This window comes from Ursus americanus, chromosome 8 (assembly GCF_024610735.1).
Source record: "Ursus americanus isolate L20-20 chromosome 8, mUrsAme1.1.p, whole genome shotgun sequence".
In the NCBI taxonomy this organism is placed as follows: Eukaryota; Metazoa; Chordata; class Mammalia; order Carnivora; family Ursidae; genus Ursus; species Ursus americanus.
Window position 1 is genome coordinate 29,722,569 of NC_142134.1, and position 15,352 is coordinate 29,737,920.

The following is a 15,352-nucleotide window of genomic DNA, read 5'->3' on the forward strand; positions in this document are numbered from 1 at the left end:
ACCTTACATATTCTGTTACACAATTAAATGCAAAAGGCTTTTTATTCCACCTGCCTCCTGGAACAACTCCAGTCAAGTTAGCTAATGATGTGTTTATTGTCAATCTAATGCTTATCTTACAGGATGGAATTCTCTCCAGTGTTTGACAAGTCCTTCCCGCTTCTCTTGGCTTTTTTTTTTTTTTTTTTAAGATTTTATTTATTTGTCAGAGTGAGCGCAAGCAGGGGGAGCAGTAGGGAGAGGGCAAAGCAGGCTCCCCACTGAGCAAGGAGCCTGATGTGGGCCTCTATCCCAGGACCCTGGGATCATGACTGAGCCGAAGGCACACGCTTAACCCACTGAGCCACCCAGATGTCCCTTCTCTTGGCTTTTGTGAAACCACCTTATTCACCCTACCTCTCTGAAGTTTTGTTTTGTTTTTAGGTCTGTTTATGGGTTTTCTTTCTTCCCTACTTACCCACATTATGGTTCTGGCCTCAGTCCTATTTTTCTCTCACTCCATAGCAATGTCTCTGTGTGATCTCCTGCCTCTGCTTGGAAAGAACATCCCTCTATATGCTGACTTCTAAGTTTATTGATCAAGATTCATATATCGAACTCTTTCATGGACATCTCCATTTGGGTGTACTATTTCACCTTTAACCCAGCCTGTCCGAAATTGAATTCATTAGTGCCCCCTAGCCTCTTCTTGATTAAGAAACCAGATGTTAACAGAGAAAAGGAGATTCTGGAGTAAAAGTGCCCTAGAAGCAGTGTCATTATCCACACAATTACCTTGGGAGGGGTGTCTCCTTTGGATCTTGGTGAGGACTTGCTTCTTCTTGACTCAGCAGTGCCTCTAAGACTTGATACCTGCAGATGTAAAGAGTACTAACTGAATGGTTCTTCCATCTAATAAGGCAATCCATGCCTTCCTTTTGTACCTCCTACTTTCTGCCTATTGGTTGTGGTAGGGAGTGGGGGCTAGGAAAAAAGTGTGTATATGGGATTATTTCAGTTTAATCTTGAAATATTTGCCCTTTGGATTTTCTGACTCGGGAACATTGAGAACTCTGTCTTTTACTTGGAATAGGTAATGATAAAATCTGATAGTTAAAAAAAATCATAAATTAACACTATAGCTTATATGTATATCATTCATTTTAAGAAAACTAGTGTTCGGTTTCTTATTTGCAGCTATAGAATAATTTATATGTTGTCAAATGTCCCCCCGTTTTTTGCATTTGAACAACTTTATTTTTGCAGTTTGTTTCAATATTTCGAAGTTTAACAGAATTGAAGAGATGAATGTCTGAGAGAATGTAATAAGAGGATATAAATAATCCTGAGTTTATTATTAAATTAAACACATTAAAACACATTTATTTTACATGTAAACTCAAAGTGCCCACATTAGGGAAATTTGCGAAATATGTCTACGCTGCTGCACCCCCATTCTACATGCTTCCTCATGCCCTTTAACATAGAATCTCCCGGATTTTGAAAAGCACATGTGAAGTTATCTGGTAATCTACTTTCTAAATACTTTTTCAGTTGCAGTTGACCATGCAATGAGAGAAATACAGATAATTTCCTTTAGGCGTACTTGCTTTTATTAATTTTTTAAATTGTATTATATAGTTTTATATTACACTTTCTTGCTTTTATTAATTTTATACTGATTATATACCATTTTTACATATTCATCTATATTAAGCCACATTCCAGAACATATGGCAAGTGTACTAATTCTGGAGAAATGTAGCTGTGAGAGATCACCAGTGTATTTGAGGAAAAAAATACAAAAAAAGTTTTAAAGGTAATCCTAGAATGGTAAAAAGAGCACTGAACTTGGAACCAGGAGGTTTGGTTTTACTCCTAGCTCTGTCATTTTATTCTCTGTAACCTTGGTAAACTTATTTGCAGATGCCATTTTAACATTTATAAAATGAGAATCAATCCCGTTCTATTTACCTGAGTGTGTCGCTATTAGGATTAAATTAGAATATTCATTTACTTTGTAAACTCTATAGCACTCTACGACAATATTGATTGTAATCTTACTCATTCATATATTGAATTTTTATAACTTATTATTTATAGATGTATTTAACTTTTAATCTCAGCATTACTGGATTTGAAATGACAACTTTTATTTACTTATTCATTCAACAGTTTATTTATTGGCCATCCATCTGTAGAATGCATTGTGGCTTCAGTAGGAACAAGAGAGACCTAGTTCCTGCATTGAGGGGATAGGGATTTATTGGAAAGAAATATAAACAGAAAAGAGTGATTTTGATCCAATGATATCTGGTTAACAGGGAAAGCACCCTTCCACTTAGCCATTTCTTTTGGACAAACTTTCTTCATTCACCTTTTCTTCCAAGACTCTTGCGAAGATCAGAAGTCAGGGTTTGGCTGCACTTGAATGGCTGGGTGCCTGCATGATAATTGATATCATAATAAGGGCTGTGCAATAACATTGCACAATATTGTCTTTTCTGACAATTGGGGTAATCACTTTAAAGTTCATAAAATTATGTATACTTAATACTGATACACTGATGGTACTCCTAACAAGGTTGACCTCCTTTCTCTTTTATGTTTGTCATTAGTTTGGAACATTAATCATAACACTCTTCTTTATGAAGTCAGTATTATTATAGGTGTTCCAATTTATGGTTTTTATTTTGATCGAATATTGGAATATGGTAGAAAGGACTTTGGAAGCTAAGAACTTTGGTCTGCATATTCTCTCAATTTGAGTTTATAATTAATTTTGTGAGGACAATTCATATATGGAAATCGCATCATGTAACATTATAAACTCTGTGTTTATGTAAAAATCTTTAGTGTGAACTCAAAGATATCCAAGAAGTTTTAGAAAAGTAGACCAGGCTTCTTGCAGTCATGAATAAGATACACTGAACAGTTATTAATATGTTATTGATGTGGAAGAAAAAGATTATTAATCATTTTACATTTAAACACCGATCAAGATTAAATAAATGTAAAATATCTGCATATATTCTTATCAAATTCTTGGATATTAGCATGACCTTAGACATTTTTCTATCAGGTTGTTTTGAAAAATGTAGAATAATTGCTGTCATGCAGTTCATGTTTAGTAATTAGAGAAGGGAGTTTCAGACCAACTTGCCCATCTAATCTAAAATATAGTGTTTAAAAAATCAAGACAATGTAAAGTGATTATCTTGTAGAAAATTTGAAAGGAAAATAAATATATATGTTTTTGAAGGAAGGATAAAAGTGGATAAATAGAAGCTATGGTCAGATTAGTTACTAGTGGGTAGCAATTCAGAAATAGGTAAGAATTTCAGGTATAGTGTCATTTGAGGAACAATAAAATCCATTAAGTAGACATATCTTTATTCTGATATATGTGCATAGACATATTCTACAAAATATAATTTTTATTTCAGTTAATGTCAGTGTGAAAAGTTTTTTATCTTTTGCATTTGTAATTATCTGATAATACTCATTCTTGTTCATGGTCACCATCATTCAACTCAACATTATAACCATGAACCACCTCAAAATTATGACCTTTTCAAGACTTGATCAAACATGATTTCACTCCATAGTTTATAATTTAAGGATGTAAATGTTTGTTGAATGAATAAGGAAGTCAAAATTTAACTTTAACACTTTAACATTCAATATGGTGCTTTTTCTGAAGTATCGAAACACCATATTTCAGTTGTAGAGTTTTGGAACTATTTGGGCTCTTAATTCAACAGTGTTGAAGAAAATTTACTTATAGTAAAGTGAAATTTACTTGTGGTAAAATTAAAAAAAAATCCATTATCTTGCCAAAATTCCTATGACCTTATATATATAATGACTTTATAATATTTTCTTTTAAGAGAAATTTAGAGTTCATTTTTTGTGTTAATATTTCCCTTGACAGAATTGTGTAGCTGCCATTCATTCTATATTAATATGTTTTTCCAATCCACACTTTTTTATCATGCCCTTCATACCTAAATATTCATCCATTCATCCATTCTTATTTCATCTTGAAACTAGTGAGATAATCAGAGAATGTCTTTCTCCTTTCATTCCATGCTAGCACTCACTAATTAGTTGAGTCTAGCAAGAAATGTGAAGGTCAGGAGCTTAGTGAGTCACTTTACACAGGTGAGCCTCCTGGGGCAGAGAGCAGAGAGGAAAAGGTGGAGAGTGGATCAGGAGGCACTGAGAGGAGATTCAGCACAGTCATGAAGTCATGCATGGGTCCTGCAGCTTCCAGGTCATTCCGATGTACTAACCATTCCATGAGACACAGAATAATTATTTTCCTCCTTTTATTGGGTAAATAGTGGTTTATGATTGTGGGTTCTTTGTTGCTGAGGAGAACCAGGGCACTTGCTCTTAACAGTAGTTTGGAGAACCCAAACAAGAAGTCCTTAGAGTATCCAATAATTAGCCAATCCACAGTGCAGGCAGACAAAAGAACACTGCAGATTTTAAAATAGGAGGAACTTGATATCTGGATGAATTTGAATTAGAAAACACATGTAATCAACATCAAAAACAAATGAGGCATTAGTCTTGATGTTTTCTAAAGTGGGTCCAGGCACATTTCATAAAGAATAATTTTTGTAAGGAGTGATGTTTTCTAGAGATGCTACTTTGTAAGTGTGTAGAGGAAGGATGGTTAACTCAACTAAAATTTCATAATTATTTAGGCATATCTCTCTATCCCATCTCAGGCCTTATGAACTGGCTTTCTCATCCACCCACCTCCCCGGGACTATGAATTTAACACTGAACTGCAGATAGTAATGGCTAGTTAAGGTAGTCGCTCCTGTCATTGTGCATTTTCCCTTGAACTATTGTTCTGTACTTCAGTTCAAGCTAGCAGTGTTTTGCTACTATACTTTTCTTAAAAACTTTGAGTCCCTTGTCAGTCTCATTAGAATTCACTTTTTTAGATGAAAGTATCATCCACAAATCTCTTTAAGATAAGCTGACCCTAGTTTGATTTCCTGCTAAGACTGCTGAAGAACAACTCCTTAACTTAAGCTTCCTAGAAGCTTTATGGTGTGATTAAAAAGATCTGTGAGGCAGACACCTAATCTTTATTATTATTATTTTTTGAGTATGTTGGACGCACAATGTTATATTAGTTTCAGGTGTACAACTTCTCTATGTTATGCTGGGCTCACAAATGTAGCTCCCATTGGCCCCCATACAATGCTGCTATAATACCGTTCACCAGGCTGTGTTTCATTCCCATGACTTACTCATTCCATAGCTAGAAGCCTGACTCTCACTCTTTCACCCATTTTGTCTGTCCCCTGCACCCCTTCCCTCTGGCAACCATCACTTTGTTCTCTCTATTTATAGATCTGATTGTTTTTGTTTATTCGTTTGTTTGTTTTTTAGATTCCACATATGATTGAAATCATATAGTATTTGTCTTTCTTAGTCTGACATATTTTACTTAGCTTAATACCCTCTAGGTCTATCCATGTTGTGCAAATGGCAGTATGTCACACACTTAATCTTTTAAAGGTCTCTCTGTGTGACCAAATAGTACTTTGAAGTATCTTTTTGCTTTTTGAGGTTTTAATAAAATTTTAAAAAATTACACCTGTATTTTCCTGACAGTGCCTTGGATTTGAACTTTGTTTGGAAGTCATTTTTTAAGTTTAGCACATCTTGTTGTTTTGAGAGGATGAGAATTTTCAAAACAATCAAATCCTGTCTCTTTTTAACAGTCTGTCCCTTAATTTATGATTTATTTCTCTCCTCTTGAATTTTATTATAAGCAGCAAGAGGAAACCAGGCATACCCTTAATACTTTTTTGGGGAATTCTTAGGTAGGTTATTGAGTTTATTAGGCACATTTTCTGCTTTCCAGTAACTTCAGGAGACAAAGATACTTTCCTTTAGTTTCCAGTAACTTGCTCCTCACTTCCCTCTGATCCAGCACCATGAGAGTTCTTAAAGTTTATTTTTCTACTGAGTCTGTTCAACACAATTTAGGATTTCTCTAACATGCTCCTTAATAGCCTTCTACCCTCTGTCCACTACCCAGTTCCAAGTGACTGTCACATTTTTGGGTATTTGTTATAGCAGCACCCCACTTCCGGTTACCAAAATTGCTACGTAACAATAGGTGCCCGATGATTACTTTTACATAATATTATATTGGAGGTCTGTACCAGCAGTAAAGAATGGAAAAAAATAAAAGAATGGGAAGAAAGAGAAAGAACTCTTAGCATTTACAGACATGTTTGTGCATGTGGAAAGTTCAGAGAGATATATAGGAAAATTATCAGATTTATTAAGTGAATATAGCAATATCACTATAAAAGATTAACGTACAGAATCAGTTGTATTTTTATACATCAGCAACAGAGAATATAAAATTTAAAAATGATTGCCATTTACAATAACATAAAAAAAATAAAATAAGTGTTAAATCTAATGGTATGTTCAAGCTGTACACTGAAAACCGTAAAACCTTATTGTATTATTTTCCTTTTTGGGAGTGGGGATGAGGGGCCAAGGGAGAGGGAGAGAGAGAATCTTAGGGCTCAATCTCACAACCTTGAGATAATGACCACCCGAAATCAAGAGTCGGACGCTTAACTGACAGAGCCACCCACGCTCCCCCCTAAACACTAATTTCTTATAATTTCTTATATTACAGTTCTTAAAATCAGAAATCTGGTACAGTGGTCACTATACTAAACCATGATGTTGGTAGGCTGCATTCCTTTTTGAAGTCTCTAGGGGAAAATCTGTTTCCTGCTCATTTTGGTTGTTGGCAGAATTTAGTTCCTTGCAATTGTAGGACTAGGGGACCATTTTCTTTTGGCTATATATGAGAACCATTGCTAGCTTTTCTGGGCTGCTGTGTGTCTTGGCTCATGACCCCCTCCTTCCATCTCCAAAGCCGTACAGTCCTTCTGGTGTCATATATCTCTCACCCACTGTTCTGCCTTTTTCTTCTACTCGTAGATTTATGTGACTAAGTTGGGATAGTATGATAATCTCGCCATTTCAAAGTCCTTAATCATATATGCAAAGTCTCTTTTGCCATGGAGGATAACCTATTCATGGGTTCTAGGGATTAAGGAATAATCATCTGCCTATCACAGTTACTAAGCAGAATTAAAAATAACCTAATAAAATGGAGCGATCTAACTATGTTCATGAATTGGAAGATAATAGTCTAAAAATGTGGGGCACCTGGGTGGCTCATTCAATTAAGCATCCGGGTTTATCTCAGGTCATGATCCCGGGGTCCTGGGATTGAGCCCCATATCAGGCTCCCTGCTCAGTGGGGAGTCTGCTTCTCCCTCTCTCTCTGCCTCTCCCCACTGCTTGTGCTTTCTCTCTCTCTCAAATAAATAAATAAAATTTTTTAAAAGAATACTCTAAAAATGTAAATTCATTTTTATTGTGAATTAAAGCCTGTGTGAGGCCTAAAATATTGTGGAAATAATTCTTTAAGAAATGAAGGACAAGAAGAGAAGAAACTTGGAAAAATGGAGAGTTGTTTAAATGAATTTACACATGTTGTCAAAGAGGAATCTATAGGAATTGTGAAAACAATGTCATTTTGCAAAAAAAAAATTATATGAAACTAGTGAATAATGATAATTAAGCTGGAAAAGCATAAGAAAGGTATTTGATGAGTATTTCAAGAGATATTAAAGAAAAAAATAGAGTGCTTCAAATTAAGGGACCCAGTCTCAGAAAAGGAAATAATAATATGGTTATATAATCTGTGTTTCCGAATCGTCTAGTTTGGGAAACAACTGTGTACTTGATGTGTGAGTGGAAAAAACTCTTTATTGGTCTCGGTTTTTAAGACATAACCATAGGAGCAATTAGTTGAAAGCAAACAAGTCTGAGATGTAAATCCTCTCCTAACAAAGACTTTAGAGAAGACCACATCTGTACATGCGTTCTAGATGGGAAGATACGGAAATGGAAGGGAAGTGCAGGCTTTGCTAATCTCACAAATTTACTTCCTCCTAACCTGCTTAGAGCATTTCCCAAATCCTTCTGTGCTTTCTGTCCTGCTTTTCCTTTGAATTCTCTATTTACTTATTGTACTCTTTTTTTCCTCCCCTTCTAATCCAAAGAGATACAACTAAATGTATTCATTTCCAGTGTACAGAATCTTTACTGAGAAACAAGTGGCAATGGCCAGAATGAACCTAATCAGTGTTAAAGCCTTCATCTTGTCTTGTTAACCTCTATAGGTTTCTAAACAAGAGAATTCTATATTAGTTATTTATGTTCTGATCCCCTCTCAGAATTACTTTTTCAGAAAGCCCTTCACTTTCTCACTTTCTCATTCTTTACTCTTCTAGTACTTGTAATGATTGTTCATAATGATTATCAAATTCATATATGAGTTTATGTAATTGTATGTTTATTTTTTTTTTACAATTTTTATTTTGTTATATTAGTCACCATACAGTACATCCCCAGTTTTTGATGCAATGTTCCATGATTCATCGTTTGCGTATAACACCCAGTGCACCATGCAATACGTGCCCTCCTTAATACCCATCACCGGCCTATCCCAATCCCCCACCCCCTCCCCTCTGAAGCCCTCAGTTTGTTTCCCAGAGTCCACAGTCTCTCATGGTTCATTCCCCCTTCTGTTTACCCCCCCTTCATTCTTCCCTTCCTTCTTCTACCGATCTTCCTATATCTTATGTTCCATAAATGAGTGAAACCATATGATAATTGTCTTTCTCTAAGCTGATTTCTGTCCTAGATTTTAAGTTCTACAAGGGCAGAGGTTGTGTTTATTTTGGTTAAAAATATATCCCACTGTGTATTTCAGTGTTTAGTGCACCGAAAGTCATACATAAATTTTTGTGAAATGACTCTAGTGATGTTTATCACTGCAGATAAGCAGAAACCTATTTCTTTTTCCTCAAATTTCATTCATCATGATGAATAATTCAATTTTCTTGTGGGTGATCTTTTCAACTACTTAATCTCTGCCTCTTTTATGGTTTTGTATTGCTAACATTTAAACATGTTGGAAACCTTCCCTGTCTCCAACCTACATTCAACCTCTATTTACTGTCTTATCTCTCTCCTTTGCTGTCAGTCTCCTTAGACGACATCAGGCAATAATCTCAATTTTGACTTCTTCCTTAACACACTCAAATCTGCTGTTTCCCCTGCTTCCCTGAAATTGCTTGTCAGATTTGAAGTTACTTGTCAGATTTGTTAGTGACATCTTTGTTACCGATACTAATAAATATTTTTTAGTTTATATTTTAGTTAAACATTTTTCAGTATTTGACCAGATTTTCAGTACTTTGACCAGATCTTCTCTTCCCTCTTGTCCCCTCTGTTGAATTACCCCTTCCTGACTTTTCTCAATCCTCAACTTCCTTCTTGGTTTCATTCCCTTATAGATCGGTGTTACATGAGATCTCACTGCATTTCTCCTACAGTCTCCTATAGAATTCCTGCATCTAGTCACACATTTCCTTGGTATTAACACCATCTGTATCTGATTCCTTCCAGGTCTGTTGAGAAGGATTCAATAGCTTAATGAACTGTTTGTTGTTTTTATTATAGCTCTTCAAACCTACTGTCTGCCCCAGTTGTTGACCTCTTAACTTTTCCTGGCCTCTTTTCTTCCCTTGAGGAATAGGTAGAGAAATTTATAAAGAAATCTGGAACAAGGATGTTTTAGAGCTAGGTTTATCTAACTGGATACCCTGGTAGCTGTGCTTTCCCTGGATCCTGATCAAGAATTCTGTTTCAAACCTAAATAACGTTCCCAAATGTCTTAATGCCTTTAGATGATTATAGGGGACTGAGTGATTTTTTTCATTTGATAAAGTAATTCAGTTTTTTTCTCATCCCTCTAATTTTTCCGGGGTAGGTGGATGGTACTGTTGAAGAGAGAGGACAACAGTTCATGTAGATGGGATACCTCCAGGTTAATCTTGAAACAACAGCAACCATATAAGTAGATAATTCCTAAAAAGGAGGATTTTCTCTTTGCATATTCTTTCACAAGACTATATGAATACTTGCATTTGTTTAGTATAGAATGTGATAATGATTTTTCTTAATAATTTATCTTGCAATTTCGAGGCTATCCTTTTTTGAAAAACTTGATCAAAGAAAAACATTTAGTAATTTAATATTAATTACATAGTAATTAATGTATATTCCTACAGCTTTAGGACTTTAATCAACTATTTTTGCATATTTTACTGCCATGTATTTTTAGTAAAGCTGAATAATCAATGTATAAAAGTATTCAAGGAGAAAACTACAATCAGAATTCTTCCAGTTGCTTAAAATGTGTTGAAATATTTTCTTAAATAATTTTATTTGGAAAATATAGAGAACATCTTTCTCATCAACATGATAGGAAGTGCATATCAGAATTATTTTATTAGTAACTACTTTAGAGATTTCTGAATATATTTTTAATTATATGAAGTTTACTTTGCCTGGATACTTGTTATTTTATTCTCATTTACCATTTTCCACATGTAAATATATATTAAATCACAAGCCAGAACAGAAAAAATTCTGTGCCTGAAGAAATGCAGGTGTGAGAATTAATCGGTGTATTTGAAAATTCATTGAAGAAGTAATTACGGTAGTTCTTGGATGGTAAATTAAGTTGTCCTTGCAAGGAGGAGGTCTATATTTAAATCTTGCTGCCACTTAGCAGTTTGACCATAGGGAGATCATTTAACTCAACTGTAAAAAGAGGATAATATTTTCCTAATTAACAATGTAATAAACATGCTAGTAACAGAACAATACACAATACTGTCTCTTCATGAGACTTGAGATTATCAGTTCAAGCTAGAAAGGTCACATACACTTAAGAGTGTTATACTGATTTGACCCATAATGTGATTTACTTTTTTTTGCTTATTAGTTTTCCATTTGCTTTAGAACACTAGTCACTATATATCCCTTTATGAAGTTCATAATTATAGTTTTGTTATTCAGATATTGTGACATAGCCAAGAAGCTTGTCGGGTGAAGGGATTCTTGTCTGCGAACATCAGAAACGTAAGTTGTTTTGTTTAATAACTTTCTAAGAAAAAGATCTTAATCTTTGCTTTAGCTGTTCCTTCTGTGTAGCATGCTGCTTCTTGCTTGGTGTCCAGTTGGCTAACAATATTTGCAGTGGGAAAATATCCCTTGTTAACATTGTATGTTTATCTTTGTTTAAATATTTTATTATATCTTCCTTAGTGTTAACACAGGAGATTCAGAATTTAATCAAAGAGAACATATTCTATTTCTTATTAATAAAAATAATTAAAATAATAACTCGAAGTTTATTTAGAAACTCTTTAATATTGAGGTGTCCCAGGGCTTGTTGTTTGACTCTTCCCTTTTCTATCTATAATCACTGCCTTGCTGATCTCATCTAGTCTCACACGTTTAAATGCCATTTTTATGGCATCAACTCCTATATATGTAATCTTGCTGGTCCTGACTTCTCTCCTGTACTCCAGACTTGACTATCCAACTCTGTCCTTGATATCACTATTTAGGTCACTGAGAAACACCTCAAGTTTGATGTTTTCAAAATGGAATTCTTAATCTTCCTTAAACTACAATCAACACCTGCTATATTTTTAGCCTTTACCATCTTTTCAGCTTTTCAGACCAAAAACTTGGGTCATTGTGACCCTCCCTTTACCTCATACCTCACATCTAGACAATCAGGAAGTCCTTCAAAGAGTATCTAGGATCCTTCTTCTTTTTGCCTTCCATCATTGGCTTGGAGAATCTGGCTTATATTAATGGTCTTCTAACTGGTCTGTACCAGACCAAGGTCTCATAGCAAGGATGTGATAGTTTTAGGTCAGACTGTTTCACTGCTTACATTTGCCACTAGCCCTTTATAGCTTTCCAAAATCAGCAGTCATAATATAAAGTGTTTGTAAAATCTCTACAGACAAATGTCTGTATATAATGTTATGTTACCTTCATTCATTTCATGTTTAGAAATTTATCCCATAGAAATGATTTTGGATCCCAGCAATGTGTGTCATACAACTGTTTGTAAAAGAAAAAAGAGAAAATATATCTACCTGAAAAGAAAATCGGTTACATAAATTATGATACATTAATAATATAAGGTCTTTTATATATGATGTTGCTTAATGACACAGAACTTGTCCTTATATGTAGAGAACATATTTTATAGCAGTGTGAGATGTGCACATTTGGATTAGAAGACCATTTTTCTTCCTCTGGGTGGAAGGATAATTGTGTTTTGTTTTTCTATTTCCTAAAATTTCAAAATAAATGATTACTTTTCAAATAATATTAAAAATTAAAATATAAATGACATAAAATACTAATTTTAGTTTAATCCAGTTATTTAAAATTCCTTCACTCTGGGACACCTGGGTGGCTGTCAGTTAAGCATCTGCCTTCAGCTCAGGTCATGATCCCAGGGTCCTGGGATCTAGTCCCACATCAGGCTCCTTGATTAGCTGGGAGCTTGCTTCTCCCTCTGCCTGCCACTCCCCCTGCTTGTGTGCTCTCTCTCTCTCTCTCTCAGATAAATAAATAAATAAATAAATAAATAAATAAATAAATAAATAAATAAATAAAATCTTTAAAAAATAGATAAAATTCCTTCACTCAAAGATTAATTTGCTTTCAGAAATTTTTATTGAAGAGTAATGAGTACTCTTGAGAAACTTGAAAGTACTCTGATAAGATACAGGGAAAAGTTTTATGGTCCTAAAAATATATCACATTTAAATTGAAGACAGGTGCTGCTGAATCTCTGAGAAACATTTATCAAATACCAAAAATGTTTGACTGAGTTTGAACAAAACTTGGAAGAAAACATAGAAAAAAAATCATTCCTAAATAAACTTAGAACTATTTCTTTATGCCTTTCTATTCTATTCTCTGTAGGTTCTTTTAAAAATTACAATATTGATAATGATATTCTATTTCTCCCCTCTTGTTATATAATATTAAGATATTTAGATAAAAATGACAAGATCTTTAAATGCATACTGTAGTATGTCTGTAAATTAGGATATACTAATAACATTCTTAATCTGACATTAATATAGATTTTTTACTTGTACTCCTGGAAAACTAAACAATTTAGAGGGTGCATTTCTTTTTATATCTTTTCATCCTCACTACCATATCTTCTTCTTGACTGTCTTGAACTAATTTATAGTGTTTTAATATTACCTCAGCAATTTACAATTTTATTGAATAACTGCAACTTTCTAATGATAATAGATTTTTCTAATGCATTATGACATCTTTCATTATATTTCCAATATTAGGTACTGTTTTAAATTATTCAGTATCATTGTTCTCAAAAGCATTCTCTCAGCTTCATAAAGAATCATGGAAAACTCAACTAATTATTTGCCCAGTAAGATAGTTTATGATAAAATTTCACTCAGTTAAAAAATATTTACAGATTATAAAATGAAAAGAGTATTGAGAATCTCAACTGATACCAGGATATGAATATTTTAAATTGGACATTCAGGTTGAGTGGCTGTTCTGGGCAGTGAACAGGCAGGCTGTGGAGCCAGACATACTTGAGTTCCATCCTAGCTGCCCTGCCTGGTAGCAGTTGCGCAAACGGCTTACTTCTCCATGCCTTAGTTTTCTCTGTAAAATGGGCATAATGATAATTCTTATTCCATAGAATTGTTGTAAGTATTAAATGAATTAATATATGTGAAATATTTACAGTAGTGCCTAGCCCTTAGTAAGCATTATAGGGGTGTTAGCTATTATTATTAGTAGTAGTAGTAGTAGTAACAACCAGCAGCAGCTGTATGTTCATATATTCTATTAATATTACTATAATGGAATATAATAGAATATATTCTATTAATAGAGTTTGGAGAACAACAGAACTTTGGAATAATGGCTCTCAAAATTGAAAAGTATATTGGCAGATGAAGTCGGAGATCAAAGTAGATTTTATTAGGTACTATAAATCAATATATGCTTCCATATAGTCTTTCATAATTGGCTCCTCAAGTGATTGATCTGTCATGTATCTCTTTTTTTAATGGGGTTGCAAGTATTGCTCTGTACAGCAATAGAAAATTATAGTAAATTATCTTGTGTGTCAGTAAATCAATAGAGAATTTAAAATGAAAACTTAATTTCGTAACTAACTGCTGCAGTGTTACATATTTGGCTCTCTAGCCTGGTTCTTGATATACACTCTCGAGCATACCTTTTAACAAACTGTGATTATAGGATTATCCACTGCATGTATTATATTAAAATAGAATCATTATTGGGATTGTCACCATTTGGAGATGTAGCAATTGTTTCTTTTCAAAAGTGCTGTCAGTTTTGAGGACAATATGAAAATCTATGTGATCACCATGATCATTAGTGTGAAACTTATTAATAACACAATTTCTTCTAATAAAGTGAGGTGATGGATGTGTTAATTAACTTGATTGTGGTAATCATGTTACAATGTAGGAATATATCAAATTAACACATTGTAAAATTTAAATATATACAAATGTGTTAGTCAATTATACCCCAGTAAAATTAGAAAAAAGATCTTAGTCTTTTTATATTGCCTCTACCCTATTTGGAATTCATTTGATAAATAACTATGAGTATACCTTTTGGGTAAGTCTGATCTTCAAATGATAATAATTAATACAGCATTTTACCTCTTCATGTAACTTTGATTATATCCCATTAGCTTGATGATGTAGTCTCATTTTTGTTTTTAATTCCTTAGTAATATTGTTTAATCACAGTTTCGTTCCTTTGGAAGAGTAATTGGATACTTTTGGTTAGACTTAAAATTAATTTTTAGTTTTGTTGTGTTCTAGCAAGAGGTCTCCACTTGTAGGATTTCTGTGTTTTTAACATGTGGGGAAGTTATATCTGTGGCCTAATCTATGCACCATGGGCACTTGAAATGATGCCATGCTCTCAGTTTTTAGGACACAAAGGTGTACAGTCTAGCTCAAAGAGATAGAAGAGGGGGGATATGTGTAGAGTCTATCTCAAAGTAAGTTCTTTCCTGCAGACTGACTGTTATTAGTAACTAATTCAGTTGTTAAAAGTTCTCTTTAAATCAGAAAAATTGAGAAAGTAGAAATTCAACCTGTTCTTTAACATCCAGTTCAGATGACACCTTTTCCATACACTTTTTCTTTGTTTTTCTTTTTTCTTTTTCTTTTTTTTTTTCCATGATCACTGCCCTGGTCTCTCAGTTGGTAAGAAATCTCCTCTTCTGTTTTGGATTGTGCCTTCATTAGTTATATACATATGCTATGTGCCTGCCGTTAGTCTGAGCTCCCTTAGACCGTTGTCACTATCTGGGGTCTCTTTG

At 34.0% G+C, this 15,352-nt stretch overlaps 1 long non-coding RNA gene across 2 annotated transcripts in view; it reads left to right on the plus strand.

Annotated features, from left to right (window-relative positions):
- LOC148109549 (uncharacterized) overlaps positions 1-15,352 on the plus strand; it is a 141,038-nt gene that overhangs the window by 61,440 nt on the left and 64,246 nt on the right. For both annotated transcript variants that reach the window (XR_015725453.1, XR_015725454.1), the window contains exon 2: positions 10,981-11,043. This is a non-coding gene — a long non-coding RNA (uncharacterized LOC148109549). The remainder of the gene's footprint in view (positions 1-10,980; positions 11,044-15,352) is intronic.